We start from the raw sequence: 20,937 nt of genomic DNA, 5'->3' as shown, positions 1-20,937 counted from the left end.
TACACGGCACCGGATCACAGTTGTCACTGGGATTTTAACAAGTCACCTTTTTCAGTTTAATCGTGATTTCATCACCATCAGATATTCTGGACTATCATTTGCACTGTGTATTATTTTATATTATTAGTGAAGGTGTCTGATAACTCCACCATTGCTATTTTATTGAGGACTTTATCTACACACTGTGTTGTCTAATATTGTTTATTTGAGGCATTTCTGTACTATTTCATATACAATATTACAGGTATGCCTATACATTTTCGTTCCTAGTGCTGCACTATTTATGTTTATATCATTTTGAAGGTTTTATGGTTCCCCTTTTTAGTGTATCAGCTGCTGCTGCCCGATAGCGCTCGCTGAACCACATACAACTAGATAAAAGTGTCAGTATAACAATTTTTTAACAATTTGCCCATCTCTAGGTGGTGACCGCATCTCTGCATATGTGTACTGTACATCTGCTTCTATTGTAGTTGGTGTGATGCCATTATCTGGATTCATTTAGGAAAAGTCTGGAGAGCTATAGGTGGACTTCACATCTAAGCGGTGCTGTATTGCACATTTCTACAATGCAAGTTAAAATGATACTAAACCCTGGAACCTGCATTTACTATATCTGCTCTCCCACGGTACACACAACATGGAAATGTAATTGTTTTAGTAAATAGAAACTAATAAATACCTTTTCTCATCAGCAGTTAGAGCAGTCTTGTGACTTCAGCAGAGCACTGGTTGAAGCTTGATTTTTTCTACTCTAGTAGGATTTGAAAGTCCTGACCCTCTGTCTGGCCAGTACTGAATGCCCTGTGCTCATCACATGCATTCTCCCAAGAAAAAAAGAAAACCTCTCTAGCAATAAACACCAAACTGAGCATGTGCATGTGATTATGGATTCAGTCTGTATCAGGTGGTTATTTCAACAAGAGGAGGCACAGAGAAGAAAGGATCAAACAGCCTTTTTACACAATGCAGAGGATTAACCTCTTAGGTTCCACAGTGAGTATAACAAGCATGCTTTACTGCATATACAGACTGATTTTACTGTTGTGGGTTTAATAACACTTTACTGCACATCACTTTGTGTGGTACATTGCAGTGCAATTCATTTAATATGGCATCCAAAGCACAAGTATAGTAGCTTGCCATGCATTGTGGTGTGCTGTGCTACAAAAAGACTATTTTCTGTGTCCATTCTGATACAATGGCAGCCCATTTAAAATCTTTAAACATTTAAAAAGAATTGACTGAATTAATAAATATGTAAACCCAACATTTCATATTTCTGATATGTGCCTGCTGTACCGTGTACTTGTATAAAATAGTATCCTGTTCTCTTTGTATTGCTTCCTTTCTGTGAAATCCCTGGTGTTCCTGCCAGTCCCTCTGCTTTCCTATTAAACACTGACCACACTAGGCAGGAGAGCACAGCATGGTTAGTTTTCTGGCTGTGCTGGGAGCTAATCCAATGATCAGGCTTGTGCTGACATGCCCCCTCTTGCACAGCCATTCACTGGGAAGATCAGTGTGCTGTTGCTGCTTTTTCTCCCCCAGCTCTTATGCAGCTGGGAACAGAGTGTATATGATCTATTATAAAAAGTGTAAAAAAAAAGGTATTTATAATGTTGTTTATGTATATATATAAATGTTTTGCCTTGCATTTCTATTTTAAATTGAATGGGTTGTTTTACAAGGTGAGGGTTTACATATACTTTAACGCAATGTAAGTTAAGCAGCAAAATATTATATGTTAATGTGGGGTTAGTAATGTACTCTATAATAAAGGAAACGTATTAAGGGGGCCTATGTTGTAAAGCGCTGCGTAAACTGTTGGCACTATATAAATCCTGAATAATAAAAATAATAAAACTTTGCTTGTGCAAACATTGCCATAGACAATGGCCTCTGGACCCTCATATCCAGCAGATCTGTTTGCACATGGTGTGATCCCAGTGCAACCTAAAAATCTTTCAGATTAAGTTATTGTATCTTAGATGGTATACATCCATTAAAATATTAAATCATTTAAAACATTTACTGAAATCTAAACATCAGTGAGAGTTAAAATTAGTGTTCAAATATTTAAAAAAAAAAAGTGAACTTGCATTGCCACATTACTACACAGAAGGGTTACATTTAAAACTTTACAGCTGCTAAGAAAATATTAGAAGTGTAAAATCAGAATGGAGCTGCAAGGATCAAAGCTGTATTTCAAAGACAAGTTAAATCCATGTTCCCAAAAGTTGGCTGTGAACTAACATTTTCTTAACAAGAAGTAACACAAATGGTAACAGGGTAAGGCATCATTCATCTGTTAGTTTATCCTCTGTTAACTGCTATTCCAGATGTTAAAAAAGGCATTTGCGTCCTATCTCTTCGCTGAAGAAATTTTATTAGACAATGAGATCATGTCCTATGTGGAGCAGTTATTTCTGCCAGTTGCATGAAAGACGATTATAGGCAACACTAGTGAATCATAAATATTAATACAAAGGTATCCTGGATTGATGTGTTCAATCCATGTATAGCAATCCCTACCATAGTCCCATGGTGTTTGTTCTAAATCCTTTGAAATATACTACCCAGCATTATGAAGAGAAAGTAAAGGAACAGCTTGACATACTGTATGTATTTATTAAAAGGTTTCTACTGGGCAGAATTATATACATCTCCCTATTGTAGTGAATACAATGAAATATATACAGTATCTTACTCTGCTTAGCCCGTCTGCAACATTAGCACAAAGTGTACATTGCTAAATTTCTGCATGTCTGCACAATACAGATGAAAATATAAAAGTCCTGACCAATTCAACCCATCGCGCTAAATTTTTCTAAAATAAATATTATAATTTACCCTTTTGTACAATCTTTTCCTGCTGTAATTCAGAGTTATTATTATTATACAGTATTTATATAGCGCCAAAAGGTTTGCTCAGTGCTGTACATTATAGTGGGGGACAGTACATGAGACAATACAGTCACAAAACAATACACAAGGGGTTCGAGGGCCCTGCTCTTTCGAGTTTCCAATCTAGGAGGGAGAGTTATAAGGGTTCATGTGCACTGCAGCTGATAAACTCACGTTCTGGAGATTTTCTGCGTTTTTTTCAGCAGCCCCTGAACTCTCCCTAATGTTTTCCTGTGTGTCCATGTACACTATGTCATTTACAGTTGTTTACAGGCAGTTGAGTTTACAGTAGTTTTTTGAATGCACCAAACTTGCGTTCAGGAGTAGATTTTATCAGCGTTTCAAATGCCAAACGTGGCTAACCGTGTTTATAAGCGTTTGCGTTTAGAAGCATTTTTTAACTGTTCCATATCCAAATGCTTTTCATCATTAGAAATCCATGCAAAGCATTTTCCATGTATTCAAATGGACCTAGCACACCAGAGCAGTCAGTTCCAGGTTTTGCGTGAAGGAAAAAATGGTAGAACGTGACGCATTATGCTCATGATGGGATCCATAGTGAATACAACCAGAAAAGATATGTAATCTCAACACATACTGCTCTCTCTGCTTCTGCTCTCTCTATTCTCTCAAAATGTCTGAATTAGTTAATTTGTTACTGCTTTTCAGTCCATTCTGGGCATTCTGGAAGGTCTCCGGATGTTATCTTTAAAAAACGCTTCTAAATGCAAATGCGCATAAATGCGGTATGCAAACGCGGCTAAACAGACATTTTTTAACCTACGTTTTCCAGCAGTCAGTTTCCATCATTCAGAAGTGTTTTCCAAATGTCCCATGTACATGAACCCTAAGGGTCTGTTCACACAGCCATCACCTGGTCCATGAACAGATTCCCTGCTAAATTGAAGCAGAACGGGGGAGATGTCCATTTTATGACATCTGTGTCTGTTCAGTTTGTTCTGCATTTTGTAACTGAACATGTTTCATCTTTGGATGGCCAGATACATCTGGCCAGCTCTAACCCATCATATATACAGTAAATCCAGAAAAACAGAAAGTAATGCAGTCCTTTTCCGTGTTTTTTTTTCCACGACCTGGGCAAACTCGACACAGACTTACATAGAGGTTCCCATCAGGTATGCTTAACAGGCAACTGATTGGTATGCCTGTGTACAAAGACCCTAAGTAAGTCAAAAAGTAAGTAAAAAAGGTGTTGATTTACTAAAACTAGAGAGCAAAATCCTGTAAAGCTGCACATGCCAGCCAGTCAGCTAACTTTAGCTTGTATAATTAAGCTTTAGCAAGAAAACCTGGAAGCTGATTGGTTTCTAGGCAGAGCTGCACCAGATTTTGCACTCCCTGGTTTTAGTAAATCAACCCTATTACATTTTTCATGTATGTTTACTAAAAAACTGTCAGGCTTAAGGTTTACCTAATCCCAAATATAGCAAATATAATCTTAGAGCATACAAATGCTTAGATGTGGTGACCACATTCATTTTCTGTATTTTGTATTTTTTTCTTTTATATTCTCCTGGGGATTCAACCAGTAACACAGTAACCTCTTGTTTTAGGGTGGTTCCCCTATCTATGGAGGGCAAGGGCATCTCCAGACAGTTTTTACTGTTTTTTTCTTTGGGGGAGGGGGGGTGCAGTACAGGTGCTGGTAGTGTATTTGTGGGAGCTAATCACCTGCAGGTCTGGACAAAAAAGAACATGGTCTACTGGTACACAGAAAAAGTTTTGGGAGTAAATTAAATGGCTTATTCAATAAACAGTGCATTCTATGAAATCTAAAACACGCTGATCCTAATCATCTTTCAAGGAACATTTGCAAACAGTCTGTTTAAACCTATAATAAAATTGGCCCCTGGGTGGAGTACTGTTTACCCTATGAGGTTGGTGGTCATTTTGGAGGGCCTGGGTATAATACAGGAGCATTGCTGTAACTGTAAAAGTCCTGGGTCACCTTTGGGTACCCCAAGGTGGACAGTGGATGTGGACAAATTGCAGTGAACAGTAAATGGGCCTAAAGAGGCATGTCCAAATAAAACAAAAACCTCCATGAACCCATAAAATATGCTTTGATTGCTGTGCCACAAGCAAGAGTCTCACAGACACATATAAACCTCAGCACATAAATTTTTCAACAATGAAATGCTGCCATTGCATATGATTTGATGTACCAGCAATGGGCAAACTACGGCCCGGCGGACCTTTTAATCCGGCCCGCAGAGCTAGGCTCCCGCTAGGCTCCTCTCACAGTCCGCCCTGAAGACCGGTGTAGCATGAAAATCTGTCTCCTATGAGGATCTGTCCCCCTCGACGTATCTGCACATGTGCCGGAGATCGCCGATCGGCTGCTAATGCCTGAAACTGGCACATCCGCAGATACGTCGAGGGGGACAGATCCTCATAGGAGACAGATTTTCATGCTACACCGGAACGGCGCGGGAACACGGCGAGAGGAACGCGCGGAGCAAAGGTAAGTGAATTGACACAGGGGGGACTTGGGGACTTAATATGGGGGATGAATTAATATGGAGAATGAATTACTATAGGGGGGATGAATTACTATAGGGGGGATGAATTACTATATGGGGGATGAATTACTATATGGGGGATGAATTACTATACTATATGGGGGATTAATTACTATGGGGGATGAATTACTATGGGGGATGAATTACTATATGGGGGATGAATTACTATGGGGGATGAATTACTATATGGGGGATGAATTACTATGGGGGATGAATTACTATGGGGGATGAATTACTATATGGGGGATGAATTACTATAAGGGGGATGAATTACTATATGGGGGATGAATTACTATGGGGGATGAATTACTATAGGGGGGATGAATTACTATACGGGGGATGAATTACTATATGGGGGATGAATTACTATATGGGGGATTAATTACTATGGGGGATGAATTACTATGGGGGATGAATTACTATATGGGGGATGAATTACTATGGGGGATGAATTACTATGGGGGATGAATTACTATGGGGGATGAATTACTATATGGGGGATGAATTACTATGGGGGATGAATTACTATATCGGGGATTAATTACTATGCTTACTATGGGGGAATATTACTATACTTACTATGGATGACACATACACATCATTCATCTACTCTTGGTCCGGCCCCCGGGTCCAATATATGAACCCATTGCGGCCCTCAAGTCAAAAAGTTTGCCCACCCCTGTGATGTACACTAAAAACAAACAGAGCATTTTGTCTGAGCCTGCCTTAAAGAAGAAGAACAATAAAATAGTGAGGGACTGCTTAGCAACCAGCAACTGCGGATACAAAGAACACTTTGTTCAGACGTATGTAATGTACAATATAGTGTGTATAGTGCAGGAGTCTGTTAAACTGGCATTACGCAGTTACTTTTTGTCATACATCCACCAGGCTAAATGAAAAAAAAAAAAAAGATTTCTTGAATGAACACAATCAAAGTGGATGGAGTAGTCTCCCTGCTGGGAAACTGGATTCTGATAACAGCATTAGACACTATCAGAATACTTGGATCAGCGGCTGCAGCTCACCTGCATTCTACCTCCTAGCACAATTTTACCCTATATTCCCCCTGCGAACACAAATATTCCCCCCCAAAAAAAATCTACCTCCTAGGAAAAATACTTTTCCCCCTAAATCCCACCTCCCAGCAGTAGTCCTCTTCCCCCCAATCCCATTTCCCAGCACAAACCCTTCCCCCACAAATTCTGACTCTGACTGACGAGTAGAAATGCTCTCCCTCCAATCCCTTCTCTGAACAGAAATATACATACACTCAGATACATACATAAATACATACACTCAAAAACACCCCCCAAACACATATATACACACAACATACTATCAGATAAATACATACATAATTAGTTGGGTAACCAGCAGCTAGCAGGATCATGTATTGCTATGGCTTAGGTACATAGATGATGTTTTCTTTTTCTGGCATGGCACAGAGGCAGATTTACTTGACTTTAAGACACAGCTAGATGGATGCCACCCCACTATCTCTTTCACCTTGCAATACAGTAGAATGGCTACCCATGTTTAGTATGTTGTTGTTGTGATACAGAAAAATGGTGCTTTGCACATAAATGTATACAAAAAGTCTACTGACAGAAATACATACCTGCATAGAAGTTTCCACCCAGAGAATCTAAAACTTGAGTTGCCACATACAATTGGTTTATCAGAATCCATGAGCAGGGAAGGAGGACATTGGAAGATTTCGTACAACAAGGTTATGGCAAACATACACTAGAGGAGGCACTAGAGATGGCATTTCAACAACCTAAAGATTCGTTTTTGAAATTTTGTAGCAAAGAAGCATCGAGTGTTTACCAGCAATATTAACCTTCTATCTTCACGTTCTCCTCAGATACATCATATTATAAAGAAACATTGGCATGTTCTGAGTAGTGATCTGAAAATGACAGATATATGCAAAGAGCCCCCTTTGTTTGCACATAAAAGATCATGGAACATTAGAGACAGATTGGTTCATGCTGCCTTTTCCAATGATCTGCTGAGCTCAGGTGCTAACTGATTATGCACCTATCAAACACCATGGGGTATGTACCCGTGTGGGCACTGTGCTCAATGTAATTTTGTAATCAGAAACAAATTGTTTTACACACCTGAGAACAGGGAAAAAGTTTCCTTTCAAGTCATTTGTGAACTGCTCTTCCAGAAATGTGATATACCTTCTCAAATGATCTTGTGGACAGGCATATGTTGGACAAACCTCACATGAGGTTCAGATTAGATTTGGAAAATGCAGAAGCGGAGTGAGGAGGGGTGACCCTACCTTGCTAGTAGCATGCCATTTCTGGAATGCAAATCACAACTGTTCACAATTAAGGTTCACTGTGATTGAGGAAGTCAAATGTCCATCAAGAGGGGGAGACTTGGCTAAGCTGATACTCCAGAGGGAACAATGTTGGATTTATAAACTGGACATACTATACCCTACAGGTATAAATGAAGAATGTGACCTTACAGTATTTCTTTGATCTCATCTGGTTCCAACTTGTTGGTCGCACACTGTACTTACTAATTGGTGCTCCTAGATTTTTTTTATTAGTTGGTAGTTGTTAGCATTGCACAGGTCTTTTTCCAACGTATGCTGCATAAACCTGTTGGATTGTGCAGATATTGGACAATTGGATTGTCTGGTGTATGGCCAGCTATAGCGAGGGGATTTCTCTTCACTATATATATATATATCATTTACTGTTTTCTCTTTATATTTATTTTGTATTAAATATGTGTACAGTGTTTTAAAGTGGGGTTTTCTGTACATTTTTACCTGTTGTACACATGTTCCTCTCTTAGTCAATGGTTATTTTGTGTATATTTTATATTTTGAATTTTCAACAAGGCATCTTTTGGAAGCTGCCCCCGAAACTTCCCCATCAGTGTTTTTGCTAAGCATTATCTTTACCGCATTCCATGCATCTTTATTTTTTATTTCTGTTGTACTTAGACAAACTAGGTTTCATCTCACCCCCGTGTAGTCTTGCCCTATCAGAAGCTGGTTGGCACATGGTCCAGCCATGCTATGGTTGGCAATTCTTGGGAGCAAAAAGGAAGCAGAAGTGATGTCACTCCCGGAAACAGGAACCAGAAGTGGAAGTGATGTCACATGCAGCCGGCTGGGGGAAGAAGCTAATAATGGCAACCTCTGTACTGTGTAAAAGAGACATGTGCTCCAATGGGAAATTAGGTAGGAGGTAGGGTCTGGTTCAGCTTTGCTTTTTTACTGTATTCTGGGTATTGTATTCCTGTATGTATTTCTGAACATCAGCTCAAGTGTAGCTCATTGCACCTATATACATGCATGTTCTTTGCTGTTATTCAACAATGGAATGTACATCTTCATTGTATTATGCTTGATGTTGGATGACATACTTGATTACCTGTACCTGCTAGGTGATTGTAGATACTGTATATGCCTAATACAAACTTATTGCTAAAGCAGTTTGGCTATGTGGTGTGCTTACTCTATACAATAAAAACAAGCAGCCAGCTTCAGCTTTTACTGGACCCAGCCTGTGACTCGACTGATAACTGAACTTGGCATATCCACAATGCACCACCAGCTGCACTCCAGCTCATCAGATTACAAGTTCCGGTCTCCAGTGTCTTCACCCTGGCACTGGTGCTTTTCTTTCGCTCTTGTAGACCTGGTATCAGCTTCCAGGAGTGCCCAGACAGGAACTGTGCAACAGGCCAGCCTCATAATCTCACGCTGTCTATACAGTTGTGTGACAGAAAGCTTCCTTGCTGTCAGTGATTGCTAAGGAAGCAGTGGTTCCCCGCACCTGCAGCGTCTTTAGCAACCAGTGACATCACCCAGACCCACTCATTTACTGGCTGGGAATACCTAGCCATGTAATTAAAAGGCAGGGTTAGAGTGACTTCACTGACCAAAGTATTGCCACATCACTATATTTGGTCAATGCCGTAATCTGAGAGACCCCACCCCTTTGTGTAGGCCCAGTAAATATCATTCAGAACCATTCAGCGATGTATTGGACATGTCTTCCGGTAAAAGTGATTTTTTTCCTTTCAGCAGGCATAATTTTTGAGATTAAATGATATGATATGATATGACATCAATGATATGATTGAAAATGAATTTACTATGTGGGATTTTTTTTTAAATAAGTGCTTTTTAAACACTTTGTAAGTCCGTCATGTTCTGCAAACCTGCCTTAAACTGAACCCAAGTATGTTTGGTCCATCCATATTCTTAAACTCAAATAATGATGTAAGTTGGAATGCTGACATTTAGTCTATTTACATGTAGTGAATCCAAGTACTATGATTATGCCTTGGTACATTTTAATGACAGATACACTATAAGTGCTTTTCTTCAGCAATAAAATATACTGGAAACCTGAGGCCTATTAATTTCAAACAGTTATTGAAATGGAAACCAGAAAAAGGAGCTTAGTTATAGCTAATGAGGAACACAACTAAAACTAAAAAGAGTTTAAAAAAATGATTGGTTAGTCTCAAAAACAGATGTTAACTGATTTTTGAGCACAGACATTATATTGAAGGCATAATACGTACCTCCATTTTATAGAGAAGAAAACAATATTTATCTGGTCAGTTACATACAATGAAAGGATTTTAGTAATTGTTAAGACATAATGCTTTGCATTGCTTGGATTCTACTCTTCACTTCCTACTTTCTGAGTGCTGAGTGGGATGGTCTTCCAACCATAGTCACGTGATACCTTGGTGATGTAATAAAAGGAAACTGCTGACAACCTCAGCCCTCCCCCCCAATCACATGAGCATGAAATTGCAATTCTGGAAGAGTTCTTTGCACTAACTGTGCACAAAATTCTTCTATACAAGGAAGTCATATTTGCAGACCGAACTAAAAAATTTAGCTTTTACAAACACTAAATAATAAAAGAGTGTTTTCTGAAGACCTAACCTATATTTGGTTATATATGGGTTTTTTTTGTCTAAATATCCATAGTCCAGTCAGTAATAGAGGAAATTAATGGTATGCCGAAGCATTAATACAGATTCTAATTTATTTTGCCCATCAACCAACATATCACTATGGGATATCACTTTTATAATTACAAAAGTAACAGCATAAAGTGCCATCATAAACCTCTTGCTGCTGAATCTCTGACTCCCTTGAACCCTCTTAAAACTGTTAAGCACTTGATGACTTTCTCCAAGTTCAACTCCAGATAAAACATTTTCTTTATTGTTTTGCATAGAGTTTAGAAGGATTAGGGCCCTTGTCAGGTTTTTACTGCCGTCAGCACCCCTGTTTTGCTTACTAAGGTCAGAGAGATATAATGTGAAGTCTCCAAGATGGAGACAGCAACAAGCCTCTGTTGAGTTCTACTGTTGTCTGTGCCTTGGTGAACCCTTCCTTTGTTTTTTAATACAGAGGTCTTAAAATTGAACTAAAATCTGCTATGCTCTCTCGCCGGTGTACATCTTTGTCCAGTCTTATTCTGGGATCAGCAGGTTGCTTACTAGAAGTTAATTAGTTGCTCTCTCAGTCAGGAGGAATGAGTTTAATGTCTTTTGGCTGTTGTCTGTCTTTGCTGGCTTTTCAGGTACGAACCACTGGTTCTGTTTTTATAAAAAGGGACAGGGGTCTGTGCTGGGCTGAGAGCACAAGAGCTATTTAAAAGGATCTTGTGTGTTTAAAGGCTAAACAAAAAAGAAGAGGTGGAGTGATGAAAGGATTATTAGGATCCTTATTAACACATATATGGTGATATCCAAAATCGAATGTAGTGATATCCAAAACTGATAAAAGACTGCACACTCACCAGATGCGCAATAGATATGCGCATGTAAGAGATAACCCCTCTTAAGGTATGGATCCAGGAATCGTCTGGAATAAAGTCTGGTCTATTTTCGTGTTTTGGTCCTCCTGCTATCAAGCATGGCTCTGTCCTCCATTAAACGTAACTCTGTGGGTAGTGGGAAGCTCACCAGGAGCCCCAGAGAGAAAAAGAGGCCAGAATAGCGTGATACTGCTTGAAAATTATTTTTATTCCATCCAGCAAAGGGTAAACAAGAAAACAAATACTGACCAGATAAATCAAGATGGCCTCTGTACTGTACTGCAGTTCCTCTAGAGTGGGTGTCGGCAACCCGCGGCTCCAGAGCCGCATGCGGCTCTTTTTCACCTTGGCTGCGGCTCCGGAGCACACTGCCCACCAGGTGACAGGCAATAGGGCAGCAATGGGCAAACTACGACCTTTTAATCTGGCCCGCGGAGCTAGGCTCCCGCTAGGCTCCTCTCACAGTCCGCCCTGAAGACCGATGTAGCATGAAAATCTGTCTCCTATGAGGATCTGTCCCACTCGACGTATCTGCGCATGTGCCGGAGATCGCCGATCGGCTGCTAATGCCTGAAACTGGCACATGCGCAGATACGTTGAGGGGGACAGATCCTCATAGGAGACAGATTTTCATGCTACACCGGAACGGCGCGGGAACACGGCTAGAGGAACGCGCGGAGCAAAGGTAAGTGAATTGACACAGGGGGGACTTGGGGACTTAATATGGGGGATGAATTAATATGGGGGATGAATTACTATATGGGGGATGAATTACTATGTGGGATGAATTACTATATGGGGGATTAATTACTATATGGGGGATTAATTACTATGGGGGATGAATTACTATGGGGGATGAATTACTATATGGGGGATGAATTACTATATGGGGGATGAATTACTATGGGGGATGAATTACTATATGGGGGATGAATTACTATATGGGGGATGAATTACTATGGGGGATGAATTACTATATGGGGGATGAATTACTATATGGGGGATGAATTACTATGGGGGATGAATTACTATATGGGGAATGAATTACTATGGGGGATGAATTACTATATGGGGGATGTATTTTCAGTTTTAAAAATGTGGCTCTCAAAATAAATTTCAATCGTGGTTTTGGCGAGATTTGGCTCAGTTGAAAAAAAAGGTTGCCCACCACTGGCCTAAGGTTATGATTGTGATTATGACTAGAGATGAGCGAAGTATTCAAAAATTCGATTCGACTGATTCGGCGAATTCGTAGAAAAATTTCTATTCGAGTCGAATATATTCGCTGTGAATTTAACTTAAAAAAGGGTGTTTCTAGGCTTCAGAGAGACTTAATATTAGTGCTGAACACTGTACCTTTAATTTAAATGCCCTTGGAGTCTGCTGGGGAAGAGAAATAATACTGTCAGGCAGTATGACATGCAGGTGAGTGCCGTCGATCTTAGAATCACCGCAGACTTCACTCATTTGGGCAGTCACGGGGCCAAAACCAGAGTGTGGAGCCACAGTGTGGCGGTGGAGGCAGCAGCAATGGGAGGCCATACAGCACCCTATGACAAAAATGGAAACCACCAGCAGTGTGAGGAGACCTGAAAGTGGCACATGGCAGAGTGTGGCGATAGAGACAGCAGCAATGGGAGGCCGTACAGGGACCCATGACACACTCTGGACCTGGCAGCAGCATGAGGAGGCGGTACAGGGGCCCATGGCAGATTACGGGCCTGGCAGCAGCATGAGGAGTCGGTACGGGGGCCCATGGCAGATTACAGGCCTGGCAGCAGCAATGGGAGGCCGTACAGGGACCCATGACACAATCTGGACGTGGCAGCAGCATGGGGAGGCGGTACAGGGGCCCATGACAGATTACGGGCCTGGCAGCAGCATTTGGAGTCGGTACGGGGGCCCATGACACACTCTGGACCTGGCAGCAGCATGAGGAGGCGGTACAGGGGCGCATGACAGATTACGAGCCTGGCAGCAGCAACTTGGACAGGAGGACGTTCAGTTTCTGCACCGTCTGGTGCGTGTTCGCAAACTGTTGTCTCTTGGAAACGGATTCCAAGAAAGACTGCTGACGGAATCCGTGAAGAGGAGTAGCAGGAGAAGGAGCATCTGAACGAGCGGAATATGCCAACAAGCGACAACAGGGGCCCATGGCAGATTAGGGGCCTGGCAGCAGCTATGGGAGGCCCGTAATCTGCCAGCACCCTATGACAAAAAATGGAACCCACCAGCAGTGTGAGGAGACCTGAAAGTGGCACATGGCAGAGTGTGGCGATGGAGACAGCAGCAATGGGAGGCCGTACAGGGACCCATGACACACTCTGGACCTGGCAGCAGCATGAGGAGGCGGTATATAGGGGCCTATGGCAGATTAGGGGCCTGGCAGCAGCTATGGGAGGCCCTTAATCTGCCAGCACCCTATGTCAAAAAATTCTACACACCAGCAGTGTGTGAGACCTGAAAGTGGCACATGGCAGAGTGTGGCGATGGAGACAGCAGCAATGGGAGGCCGTACAGGGATCCATGAGAGACTCTGGACTTGGCAGCAGCATGAGGAGGCGGTATAGGGGCCCATGGCAGATTAGGGGCCTGGCAGCAGCTATGGGAGGCCCGTAATCTGCCAGCACCCTATGACAAAAAATGGAACACACCAGCAGTGTGAGGAGACCTGAAAGTGGCACATGTTTGGGGCATGATTCATGGCGGATTTAGTCAGTTGTGTCAGGAACTGGTGGTTTGAAATCCAGACTAATCCACGCCTGATTCATTTTCACAAACGTCAGTCTCTCCACACTTTGGGTGGACAGTCGTGTCCTCCGCGGAGTTGCAATACCTCCTGCCGCACTAAACACGCGCTCCGATGCCACGCTACTGGCCGGGCATGACAGCCTTTCAAGGGCAAATTCAGCTAGTTGGGGCCAAAGGTCAAGTTTCGTTGCCCAGTAGTCAAGGGGATTGTCTACCTCGGTTGGCAGGGTGCTGTCCAAGTAGGCCTAAGCCTGTTGTTTGAGGTCCTGCTCCAGGTCCACCTGATGCTGCTGCTGCTGCTGCGGCTGGTTAGTAGTTTCCTCACTGCGCTGGTGAAGAAAGCTACTCATCATCGACTGCAGACTGAGGCAGCCGCTGCTGGTGGAGCTGCCACTGCTCCTACCACCCCACCCCTCCCCTGCTGCCATGGCAGCGGAACGCGAGCGCACAGGGCCCACAGTGTCTGAGGATGGACGTTGGAGCAGACAGGCAGAGACCAGCTGACTACATAGGTGGTTTTTATAGTACGTTATTTTGGCCTCCCTCTCAGCAGGTGTGAAAAAGGCCACCATTTTTGAACGGTAGCGAGGGTCCAACAAGGTGGACAGCCAAAAGTCATCCCTCTGTCTGATGGTTATTATTCGGCTGTCGCTACGCAAGCAAGCGAGCATGCTATGGGCCATTTGTGCCAAGGAATGCGAGGGACTCCCTGCCTCCATCTCCACAGCATACTGCCACGGTGCGTCTGGGTCCTCTGTCTCCTCTTCCTCCTCCTCTACCAGATGCTCCTGCTCCTCCACTCCTGTCCGCTGAGTGGAAAAACCACCCATTTCACTCAATAATTCCTGAGCACCAATGTCCTCCTCTACCTCCTCCTCTTCTTCCTGTCCTGCCCCCACAGGGGTCATGTGGCGTTGAGATCTGTGCGCCACGTCTACCGCACCCTGACCAGCCATTGTTAACAGCATTTGTTCCAGGACGTGCAACAGAGGAATGACGTCGTTCATCCCATAGTCCTGCCGACTCACGAATAGCGTGGCCTCCTCAAAGGTCCTGAGCAAGCGCAGGTGTCACGCATGAGCTGCCAATGGCTGACATCTAAGTTACACAGGGAATACCTTTATCCGCTTTTAACATCAGGAAATCTGTGATGGCCTTTTGCTGTTCGTAAAGGCGGTCTAACATATGTAGGGTTGAATTCCACCTTGTTGCAACGTCACAGCATGAGGAGTCGGTATAGGGGCCCATGGCAGATTAGGGGCCTGGCAGCAGCTATGGGAGGCCCGTAATCTGCCAGCACCCTATGTCAAAAAATTCAACACACCAGCAGTGTGAGGAGACCTGAAAGTGGCACATGGCAGAGTGTGGCGATGGAGACAGCAGCAATGGGAGGCCGTACAGGGACCCATGAGAGACTCTGGACCTGGCAGCAGCATGAGGAGGCGGTATATAGGGGCCTATGGCAGATTAGGGGCCTGGCAGCAGCTATAGGAGGCCCGTAATCTGCCAGCACCCTATGTCAAAAAATTCAACGCACCAGCAGTGTGAGGAGACCTGAAAGTGGCACATGGCAGAGTGTGGCGATGGAGACAGCAGCAATGGGAGGCCGTACAGGGACCCATGACAGACTCTGGACCTGGCAGCAGCATGAGGAGGCGGTATATAGGGGCCTATGGCAGATTAGGGGCCTGGCAGCAGCTATGGGAGGCCCGTAATCTGCCAGCACCCTATGTCAAAAAATTCTACACACCAGCAGTGTGTGAGGAGACCTGAAAGTGGCACATGGCAGAGTGTGGCGATGGAGACAGCAGCAATGGGAGGCCGTACAGGGACCCATGAGAGACTCTGGACCTGGCAGCAGCATGAGGAAGCGGTATATAGGGGCCTATGGCAGATTAGGGGCCTGGCAGCAGCTATAGGAGGCCCATAATCTGCCAGCACCCTATGTCAAAAAATTCAACACACCAGCAGTGTGAGGAGACCTGAAAGTGGCACATGGCATGAGAGACTCTGGACCTGGCAGCAGCATGAGGAAGCGGTATATAGGGGCCTATGGCAGATTAGGGGCCTGGCAGCAGCTATAGGAGGCCCATAATCTGCCAGCACCCTATGTCAAAAAATTCAACACACCAGCAGTGTGAGGAGACCTGAAAGTGGCACATGGCATGAGAGACTCTGGACCTGGCAGCAGCATGAGGAAGCGGTATATAGGGGCCTATGGCAGATTAGGGGCCTGGCAGCAGCTATGGGAGGCCCATAATCTGCCAGCACCCTATGTCAAAAAATTCTACACACCAGCAGTGTGTGAGGAGACCTGAAAGTGGCACATGGCAGAGTGTGGCGATGGAGACAGCAGCAATGGGAGGCCGTACAGGGACCCATGACAGACTCTGGACCTGGCAGCAGCATGAGGAGGCGGTATATAGGGGCCCATGGCAGATTAGGGGCCTGGCAGCAGCAATGGGAGGCCCGTAATCTGCCAGCACCCTATGTCAAAAAATTCTACACACCAGCAGTGTGAGGAGACCTGAAAGTGGCACATGGCAGAGTGTGGCGATGGAGACAGCAGCAATGGGAGGCCGTACAGGGACCCATGACAGACTCTGGACCTGGCAGCAGCATGAGGAGGCGGTATATAGGGGCCTATGGCAGATTAGGGGCCTGGCAGCAGCTATGGGAGGCCCTTAATCTGCCAGCACCCTATGTCAAAAAATTCTACACACCAGCAGTGTGTGAGGAGACCTGAAAGTGGCACATGGCAGAGTGTGGCGATGGAGACAGCAGCAATGGGAGGCCGTACAGGGACCCATGAGAGACTCTGGACCTGGCAGCAGCATGAGGAGGCGGTATATAGGGGCCTATGGCAGATTAGGGGCCTGGCAGCAGCTATGGGAGGCCCATAATCTGCCAGCACCCTATGTCAAAAAATTCTACACACCAGCAGTGTGTGAGGAGACCTGAAAGTGGCACATGGCAGAGTGTGGCGATGGAGACAGCAGCAATGGGAGGCCGTACAGGGACCCATGAGAGACTCTGGACCTGGCAGCAGCATGAGGAGGCGGTATATAGGGGCCTATGGCAGATTAGGGGCCTGGCAGCAGCTATGGGAGGCCCGTAATCTGCCAGCACCCTATGTCAAAAAATTCTACACACCAGCAGTGTGTGAGGAGACCTGAAAGTGGCACATGGCAGAGTGTGGCGATGGAGACAGCAGCAATGGGAGGCCGTACAGGGACCCATGACAGACTCTGGACCTGGCAGCAGCATGAGGAGGCGGTATATAGGGGCCCATGGCAGATTAGGGGCCTGGCAGCAGCAATGGGAGGCCCGTAATCTGCCAGCACCCTATGTCAAAAAATTCTACACACCAGCAGTGTGAGGAGACCTGAAAGTGGCACATGGCAGAGTGTGGCGATGGAGACAGCAGCAATGGGAGGCCGTACAGGGACCCATGACAGACTCTGGACCTGGCAGCAGCATGAGGAGGCGGTATATAGGGGCCTATGGCAGATTAGGGGCCTGGCAGCAGCTATGGGAGGCCCTTAATCTGCCAGCACCCTATGTCAAAAAATTCTACACACCAGCAGTGTGTGAGGAGACCTGAAAGTGGCACATGGCAGAGTGTGGCGATGGAGACAGCAGCAATGGGAGGCCGTACAGGGACCCATGAGAGACTCTGGACCTGGCAGCAGCATGAGGAGGCGGTATATAGGGGCCTATGGCAGATTAGGGGCCTGGCAGCAGCTATGGGAGGCCCATAATCTGCCAGCACCCTATGTCAAAAAATTCTACACACCAGCAGTGTGTGAGGAGACCTGAAAGTGGCACATGGCAGAGTGTGGCGATGGAGACAGCAGCAATGGGAGGCCGTACAGGGACCCATGAGAGACTCTGGACCTGGCAGCAGCATGAGGAAGCGGTATATAGGGGCCTATGGCAGATTAGGGGCCTGGCAGCAGCTATGGGAGGCCCGTAATCTGCCAGCACCCTATGTCAAAAAAATCTACACACCAGCAGTGTGTGAGGAGACCTGAAAGTGGCACATGGCAGAGTGTGGCGATGGAGACAGCAGCAATGGGAGGCCGTACAGGGACCCATGACAGACTCTGGACCTGGCAGCAGCATGAGGAGGCGGTATATAGGGGCCCATGGCAGATTAGGGGCCTGGCAGCAGCAATGGGAGGCCCGTAATCTGCCAGCACCCTATGTCAAAAAATTCTACACACCAGCAGTGTGAGGAGACCTGAAAGTGGCACATGGCAGAGTGTGGCGATGGAGACAGCAGCAATGGGAGGCCGTACAGGGACCCATGACAGACTCTGGACCTGGCAGCAGCATGAGGAGGCGGTATATAGGGGCCTATGGCAGATTAGGGGCCTGGCAGCAGCTATGGGAGGCCCTTAATCTGCCAGCACCCTATGTCAAAAAATTCTACACACCAGCAGTGTGTGAGGAGACCTGAAAGTGGCACATGGCAGAGTGTGGCGATGGAGACAGCAGCAATGGGAGGCCGTACAGGGACCCATGACAGACTCTGGACCTGGCAGCAGCATGAGGAGGCGGTATATAGGGGCCCATGGCAGATTAGGGGCCTGGCAGCAGCAATGGGAGGCCCGTAATCTGCCAGCACCCTATGTCAAAAAAATTCTACACACCAGCAGTGTGAGGAGACCTGAAAGTGGCACATGGCAGAGTGTGGCGATGGAGACAGCAGCAATGGGAGGCCGTACAGGGACCCATGACAGACTCTGGACCTGGCAGCAGCATGAGGAGGCGGTATATAGGGGCCTATGGCAGATTAGGGGCCTGGCAGCAGCTATGGGAGGCCCTTAATCTGCCAGCACCCTATGTCAAAAAATTCTACACACCAGCAGTGTGTGAGGAGACCTGAAAGTGGCACATGGCAGAGTGTGGCGATGGAGACAGCAGCAATGGGAGGCCGTACAGGGACCCATGAGAGACTCTGGACCTGGCAGCAGCATGAGGAGGCGGTATATAGGGGCCTATGGCAGATTAGGGGCCTGGCAGCAGCTATGGGAGGCCCATAATCTGCCAGCACCCTATGTCAAAAAATTCTACACACCAGCAGTGTGTGAGGAGACCTGAAAGTGGCACATGGCAGAGTGTGGCGATGGAGACAGCAGCAATGGGAGGCCGTACAGGGACCCATGACAGACTCTGGACCTGGCAGCAGCATGAGGAGGCGGTATATAGGGGCCTATGGCAGATTAGGGGCCTGGCAGCAGCTATGGGAGGCCCTTAATCTGCCAGCACCCTATGTCAAAAAATTCTACACACCAGCAGTGTGTGAGGAGACCTGAAAGTGGCACATGGCAGAGTGTGGCGATGGAGACAGCAGCAATGGGAGGCCGTACAGGGACCCATGAGAGACCCTGGACCTGGCAGCAGCATGAGGAGACGTTATATAGGGGCCTATGGCAGATTAGGGGCCTGGCAGCAGCTATGGGAGGCCCATAATCTGCCAGCACCCTATGTCAAAAAATTCTACACACCAGCAGTGTGTGAGGAGACCTGAAAGTGGCACATGGCAGAGTGTGGCGATGGAGACAGCAGCAATGGGAGGCCGTACAGGGACCCATGACAGACTCTGGACCTGGCAGCAGCATGAGGAGGCGGTATATAGGGGCCTATGGCAGATTAGGGGCCTGGCAGCAGCTATGGGAGGCCCATAATCTGCCAGCACCCTATGTCAAAAAATTCTACACACCAGCAGTGTGTGAGGAGACCTGAAAGTGGCACATGGCAGAGTGTGGCGATGGAGACAGCAGCAATGGGAGGCCGTACAGGGACCCATGACAGACTCTGGACCTGGCAGCAGCATGAGGAAGCGGTATATAGGGGCCTATGGCAGATTAGGGGCTTGGCAGCAGCTATGGGAGGCCCGTAATCTGCCAGCACCCTATGTCAAAAAATTCAACACACCAGCAGTGTGTGAGGAGACCTGAAAGTGGCACATGGCAGAGTGTGGCGATGGAGACAGCAGCAATGGGAGGCCGTACAGGGACCCATGACAGACTCTGGACCTGGCAGCAGCATGAGGAGGCGGTATATAGGGGCCCATGGCAGATTAGGGGCCTGGCAGCAGCAATGGGAGGCCCGTAATCTGCCAGCACCCTATGTCAAAAAATTCTACACACCAGCAGTGTGAGGAGACCTGAAAGTGGCACATGGCAGAGTGTGGCGATGGAGACAGCAGCAATGGGAGGCCGTACAGGGACCCATGACAGACTCTGGACCTGGCAGCAGCATGAGGAGGCGGTATATAGGGGCCTATGGCAGATTAGGGGCCTGGCAGCAGCTATGGGAGGCCCTTAATCTGCCAGCACCCTATGTCAAAAAATTCTACACACCAGCAGTGTGTGAGGAGACCTGAAAGTGGCACATGGCAGAGTGTGGCGATGGAGACAGCAGCAATGGGAGGCCGTACAGGGACCCATGACAGACTCTGGACCTGGCAGCAGCATGAGGAGGCGGTATATAGGGGCCCATGGCAGATTAGGGGCCTGGCAGCAGCAATGGGAGGCCCGTAATCTGCCAGCACCCTATGTCAAAAAAATTCTACACACCAGCAGTGTGAGGAGACCTGAAAGTGGCACATGGCAGAGTGTGGCGATGGAGACAGCAGCAATGGGAGGCCGTACAGGGACCCATGACAGACTCTGGACCTGGCAGCAGCATGAGGAGGCGGTATATAGGGGCCTATGGCAGATTAGGGGCCTGGCAGCAGCTATGGGAGGCCCTTAATCTGCCAGCACCCTATGTCAAAAAATTCTACACACCAGCAGTGTGTGAGGAGACCTGAAAGTGGCACATGGCAGAGTGTGGCGATGGAGACAGCAGCAATGGGAGGCCGTACAGGGACCCATGAGAGACTCTGGACCTGGCAG

This window comes from Staurois parvus, unplaced genomic scaffold, assembly GCF_062004578.1.
Source record: "Staurois parvus isolate SC_StPar_1 unplaced genomic scaffold, SC_StPar_1.0 ptg000572l, whole genome shotgun sequence".
Classification (NCBI taxonomy): Eukaryota; Metazoa; Chordata; class Amphibia; order Anura; family Ranidae; genus Staurois; species Staurois parvus.
Note: the sequence above shows the minus strand (reverse complement) of the source record.